The sequence below is a fragment of the Hyperoodon ampullatus genome (assembly GCF_949752795.1).
Source record: "Hyperoodon ampullatus genome assembly, chromosome: 2".
Lineage (NCBI taxonomy): Eukaryota > Metazoa > Chordata > Mammalia > Artiodactyla > Ziphiidae > Hyperoodon > Hyperoodon ampullatus.
The window spans coordinates 49715323-49722641 of NC_136915.1; positions in this window are offsets into that span (position 1 = coordinate 49715323).

Sequence of the window (7319 nt, forward strand, 5' to 3'; positions counted from 1 at the left end):
TGTCACTAATTTTATTCCCTAGAATTATACATAGTAAGCTTATTCTCTTATGCATGGTAGCATTTCAAATACTGAAAGATTTGAGAGCTCTCGTGTGTTTCTTTTTCTCTTTTCCAAGCTAAACACTCAGTTTCTTCAACAGTTTTCATGTAAGGCAGTCAGAGTCCAAGATTGACACAGAAATCAAATCAGTTATAATTAGAAAGATTGCAGATGTTGGTGGCTTTGAGGTATCTGATCACTAGGATCATGTAGGGTGCTGTATTAGAATTCAAATTAGAGTAAATTTAAAAGAAAAATGCCTTAATATATTTGCACCTATACTCAAGATCAAAATGAAGTTATTAAATGAATCTTAATAATCAGAGGCTTCTGTTTTAAAATAGTATTAGAAAAGTAATTGGAGAAAACCTCTGTCAATCTTCCAATAAAGACAGAAAATCCAAAAACTCATAAAAACACACCGATAACCAGTGTCAAGATAGTGACAAATTATTCAAGAATTGCTCATTAACTACAAGCATTGAACTGTTTAAAATGTAATCAATGTTCCAACCATATCATTCCCATCTGATCTTTAAAAGGATGCTTCTTCAGCCCTTCCCAGTTATCTCCACTCTGATTCCAAAAAATAAAATCTGTTTCAACTTGAAAACTGGGCAAACATTCTTCTTCTAATGGGTTCCACTTTTGAAAGAGAAAAGTAGAGCCCAGAGTGTCCTTCCTAACTTTCCATATTAGAATTCTTTTTATAACCACTCCAAATCATAATTCCAAGAATTAAAAAGACAAACAAAATTGGAATCAGGAAGAAAGACAAAATGTTAACGGTAGTGCAATGAATCCAAGGAGGTATGATTTTCAAAAGTAAAATTGTAAAATTGCCAGAGACGAGGGAGGAGGAAACATGCAGTCCTGTAGCAGTGAATCCTGGGGACTGTGGTTCATATACACTTCACCTGGGATCGTGGAGAGGCAGGCAAAGAGGAAAGAACCTGTCTCAGTAGCCCTAAACTGATGCACGGTAAACACAAGAATTGTACTAAGGACTCTGTGCATCAACCTGCCATCCACTGCAGATCTGTTAAAGGAATTGACCAGCATGTCAGTGGACAGAAATTGGGGTCAAGGGCAATCCACATATCACATTTGTTGGCAAACACTAGATCTGAATAGAGATCTCTTCTGTTAAAGGCTGAGTAAATGGAAAACAACAATATCAACATGGGGACTGTAAAAAAAGTACTACAGAGAAAGAGAAAGGGAATTACACATTCAGAAGACTTCTGAAAATTATCTATTGCAAGAACTCTAGAAGAAATAATTTTGGAAATCTATTTGGCATCCTCAGTGTACGCAGGAAGGTATGATCTTCATGAAACCAGAACCAAAAGCCATAAGAAAGAAGGGCAGAAGTAAACTAGAAATGTTAAAATTAAAGCCTACTTTGGAAGTGGTAAAGAACAAAATGAACCCTGAGAACAATGGGATTTGTGATGAAGAGGACAAATTTGAAAAATTTCCAGAGGGAGAAAAAGGGCAAAGACCCATCAAAATAATTAGAAGATGATAAAAATGGAGGACAGTAAAGAAAATCCACTGTAAGAATTATAGGATTGTCTGAGGAGCAAATGAGAACTGAAACAGAAGTAATAATTTAAGATATAATTGAGGAAAACTTTCCTGAGAGAAAAACAAAGAGCAAAATGACAACGAATTTGAGCATGCAGATGGCAAAAGCTTGCTGCATTTTAGGTAAAATCAGTTAACAGACAAATCTATGTAGAACCTGGAAAGAATGTTAGTTTATACTGTTTTACTAATAAATTTTGGTAAATACTTTGGTGTTTGTGTGTGTATGTGTGTGTGATGTGTGTGTGTCTGTGTATGATTCCCTTCCAGTAAGATATTTAACACATAAGAATATATATATGAAATATAGATATAAGTATGAAATATACATACATTTATATATAGCACATATGTACACATAATATGCATATTCTTTTGTAGCTTTCTTTTTTCAATTAACAATGTGTCACAAACATTTTCTAGTGCCCTTAAGGATTCTAAAATATTTTTATAGTAGTCCATCACATCATGAGCTATTTAATGCTTTTAAGTCATTCTAATTTTTCTTGATTATAAATATAATTGTATTATAAACTTTACCATAAACAACCACATTTCTCTTTATCCTATGAGGTAAATTTGTCAAACTTAAACTGTTAGATTAAACAATATAGATAATAATTTTAAGTTATAAATTTAAAAATCCTAGGTATTCCCTGACCAAACAGAAGACTTCAGTTTCCTTTGAGATGATCACCTGCAAGTTAGCCTAAGACTTCTCTTCAATACTTCAACCAGAACACAGCAAGGAAAAGCCCGAAGTCTTCTCAGAATAAAAAGTTGCAACTCAAGATATTTATGCTGAGCTAAGCTGTCTTAATGAGTAAAGGCAAAAGGAAGATGTGCAAAGGCTCATATAATATGCCACTTGTGTACCCGTATTTTAAAAAATCCTTGATAAAGAAGATGTGGTATATATATACAACAGAATATTACTCAGCCATAAAAAAGAATGAAATCATGCCATCTGCAGCAACATGGATGGACCTAGAGATGATCTTACTAAGTGAAGTAAGTAGGACAGAGAAAGACAAATACCATATGATATCACTTATATGGGGAATCTAAAATATGATACAAATGAATTTACTTACAAAACAGAAATAGACTCACAGACATAGAAAACAAACTTATGGTTACCAAAGGGAAAAGGAGTGGGAAGAGATAAATTAGGAGTTTGGGATTAATAGGTACACACTACTATATATAAAATAGATAAATAATAAGGACCTATTGTATAGCATAGGGAACTATATTCAATATCTTGTAATAATTTATAATGTTTAAAAATGTATAGTTTGATTAAAAAATTTTTAAATTAAAAAAAGAATGATTACAAATGCAGTCATGTAATCTTAGCTTTTATATGTGCAACTAATAATTTTCTTATAATAGATTCTACAAAAGTTAGTTGTCTTCATGTGTCATGTGAAGACATGACTTTTTGCTCTACCTTTAAAAAAATTAAGTGAGATTAAATAATATATTATGTGTTTATAAACCTTTTAATGACATGGAAAAATATGACACAAAGTCAAATGATAAAAAGAAAAAAAGAAAACAATTTAGATTTGTATAGAGGATGATCTGCCTATGTAAAGAAAAACCAAAATCAATGTTTAAAAGACTAGAAGACCAAAATCTTAAAATAGGTTGCCTGTGATCAGTAGAATTTGAATATTTTTCCCTTTCCTTATACTTTTTTTGAACTTCCAGAATTTATATACGAAGCATCACTTTTTATAATCACAGGAGGAATATATAATTCAAAATGTTTTGATGAAATAACTTTAACTGAGCAAAGTGAAGTGAGATTTAAAATTTTTTAATTTTTGTAAACTACTTGTAAACCTATCACCAAAATATGCTATTTTATGTTGTGTTCTCTTTCAATCAATCTGTCTATAAATGGTTTTTATACCTGTAATATAGCTATATACAATTTTAAATTTCCTATTTTCTACTCAGTTTTATTTCATAAACACATGCATATTTCTACTTGGAGAGATATCACACTTGGTATGCTATGATGGTAAAACTTTCCATCACATGTGTACACTATGATTTATAAAAACAGTCTCCTATTGTGGGGCATTTAGGTGTTGGCAGTTTGTCATGATGACAAATGCCACGACTTTGTACTCAGAGCTCTTTTCTTCCTTTTATAATTTTTTGGGACATGCTCCAGAACTGTAATTTTTGTGCATAAGGGAATGCATGAACATTGTTATGGTTTTTGGTATGTGTTGCCAGATCATCCTCCAAAAGGTGAACCAAAGGAAAAGCCTACTGGGCTTCTTGAACATGAAACTAGAAGAGGCGTTGGCAATTGCCAAAATTAGAATGGTGCAATTCTAATTTTACAGGAAGAAATAGGAACTGAGAGTAGTCACTGGCTCCAGGACCCAAAGCAAGTTTCAGACAGAGCAAAGATCAAACTTAGACCTCTTGACTACAGAGCTCCTCTCACATCACTGTGCCACTGTATCCTCTCTCTCCTTTCTCAATCCTTTTCCTGGAGATGAAGGAAGAAAACTGTGTTGATTTTAGTTTAAGGCAGCAGAGGAAGCAAGAATTTGCTTCAGATCAAATCCTTGCTTTGCCACTTGTAACTCTCACCATGCTGCTTAATTTTTCTGGCCCTCAGTTTTCTCATCTGTAATACAGAGATCCTAATACTATGCCCATTTTACAGGTTGTTGTAAGGGTTAGAGGTAATGCTGTGGAGCCAGTACTAGCTCATATGGCACTTCGTGAGGGTTAGAAAAAATCAGTCCCCTAAAAGGTGTGCAAAAGCTAGAACGCACCATTTCTTGAGCAGATAGAAACTTTGTGCCAGTTAGAAAAGGTGTTTCTTCCCCAGGGGAAGCGGAGCCTAACAGTGTGGGGAGCATAACACAGGATGATGTCAGCTCTCATTCATCCCTTTATTCTGGAGCCTTCATGTTGAACCACACAGTGAGGCCCAATCCGTGGGGCATCATTTGTATTCTCATTCTCATTATTATTTGGGAGAGAGGACAATTTCTTTAGGACACTCACCCCATCCATCCTAACCCCACAACAGTGAAGGCAGAGAATACTTCCTGGCCAGCAAGAGTTAACAGGGGGCTAAATCCCACTGCTCTGAAGGCCATCAAGGCCAAATGCGAGCGCTGACCTTCATTCATTCAAGCTTTGTACTTCTGCTAAGGGGCTGCAGTTTGCCTGATGCATCTGCTCTTCCTAATTTGGCCTGTTTGGGTAACAAAGCTCCCAGTGATCATCTAAACCTCATTTGATGCACCTGTGAACAATTCATTATATTAATATAACAGCAGGGGAGGCGCAGAGACACTAATAAATAGACTTTAGCTGCCAGGACTCCTTGTTGCAGCCGTGAAGGCCCTTTGCTTACACTCTCCGGCCCCCGGCGGCACTGGGAAGGTCCTGCAGACCACACAGGATGTGTCAGTTCCCACGGCTGGCCAGAGTTAAGCACATCAATGAACTGTCTCTTCTCAAGATCTGTAGAATTTCCACCTTATCCGATTTGAAAAATTTGTCCTCAGGTAGAAATGGAGCACAAGTGTTGCTAACTCAGGTCGCTTTGTTCAGGATCTGGACACTCTCTTCATGGCTGAATCCCCATTTATCTCAGCGGATCTGTACCACAGCGGCACACAGAGCGATTGGTCAATGTCTTTCTTTTGGTGACTCTCAGCACTTCTGTGCTGGCCTAATGCTGGAGAGAATTTTCCCTTTTCCATCCCTTGAGGAGATACCCACCTACGTTTTGTAATGCTCTAGTTTACTGCTTCTTCCAAAACATGGGTTGTTTTTCTTTTTTTCCCCCACAAACATAACCCACTCAACTTCAAACTAAAACATGTAGGTTCTGGAAACCAAAATCAATCTACAGATGTTTCAACATGGTGTATATCACGCCCCTCCCCCATCCTCCCCCAGTATGTGACCCCTGACTTCCTCTCCAGCCCTGTCTCTCCCCACTTCGTGTCGCGTGCTTCATGCTCTAGTAGGAAAAGGAAACTGTTGGCAGTTCCTCGCAGATGTCACACTGTTCCCTGCCCCTGGGTGTTTGCCCAAGCTGTGTCCTCTGCCACAAATGCCCCCCACTGCTCAGTGTGCCTTGCTACCTCTTACTCATCCTTCACATTTTGCTCAAGGCTGGATTAATTATCCCTCATCTGTGCTCCCTGCGTACACCTCTATCATTACATCAATTCTCTCCTATTGTAACTACCTGTTATGTTTCTATCTCTCCCCTCTCCCCTCCCCCAGGAGTGTGAGCTCCAGAAATGTAGGGGTTGCTCTTACTATATGTACATCCTCACTGGATGAATAAAACCATGCACAGCTTTTTGCTCAGGGGAGATGAGGGTAGAGAAGAAAGAAATACATAAAGATGGTGAGACATGGAACTGAGTGGTGTAGGTGAGAACACTGGCCCGAGGCCAGACCTCCCTGCCTATCACTGGCTGTGTGAGCTTAGACAAGTCAGTTCACCTCTCTAGGCTTTTGTTTTTTATTCCATAAAGAATGTCGGGTGATCTTTGGAGCTCAAGGGATTCTGGTGGGGTGAGGGTTGCCCGCAAAGCAGGTGGGTAAAACAGATGGAACTCTAGTATTTTCTTTCCTCAGATTCAGCTTAATTTGAAGAATGAGCTCTATGTCTTTAACTGCTGGCCTGAGAAAGCAGTTAACAACTACCGAAAACTCCCAAATGCTTGACATACACGAAGTCATTTCCTCCTTACAATAACCCTATAAGAGGGAAATACTGTTCCCGTTTTTTAAATGAGGAACTGAAGCACAGAGAAGTCAAATAAAATGCAAATGGACACAGAGCTCAACAGTGATGAAGCTAAGATTTGAACTCAGAGTAAGGGGCCTTTCAGGACTAATACTTGGTGGTTTTAATATTGAGCTGAGGATGTAAATAAAAAATATACCCATGTACATAATGTGGTACTTGCAGAGCACTAAGCCAGCGATGCAAACCTGATGGCTGAACAGCAGAGTCCAGAGAAGGCAGTAATCAGTCTGGCTTGGCATATTCAACAAGGGCGCTTGGTGGTGGTAAAACTTTGCAGAACCCCCAAACGAGAGCAGGATCCAGATAAGTGGACAAATGCAGGAGAAACATTAGATCTAGGAGAAAGGGAATATAATCTAATATAAAATATCAAATGAATATGTTTACCAAACCCAAAGGTAGCAAGGGCTTCATAGTCTATCTTTAAAAGGCATCCATTCCCTCTTGTCACTGCATATGCAGGCCCTAGTCAGGGTCCGAGTACCAGCTGTACCACTTACCAACTGAGCTACCCTGGACAGGTCCCTTGGTTATGATGCGCCTCAGTCTTCCCATCTTTAGAACAGGGTTAATGATAGTGGATTATATGTGACAGGATGTGTAGTTTATAATAAAGTGCAAAGGCACCAAGGTTATTACTATGCTTGGGCATATTTTAACTATTTTCAATATCCTTATTATAAAAATTATGTACATATAATTCTTGAAATAGCAATATAATATGGATTTCTATTTTGGAGGTTTTAGATTTTTATTATCATATAATACATTCTAGCTGCACATTTTTGCCTCAAGGGAGGTATAGAAAAGAAATATAATGCTCCAAATTTATTCTAAGAGGCAAGAGGGAAGATCTCTAGGATGAGTGTGC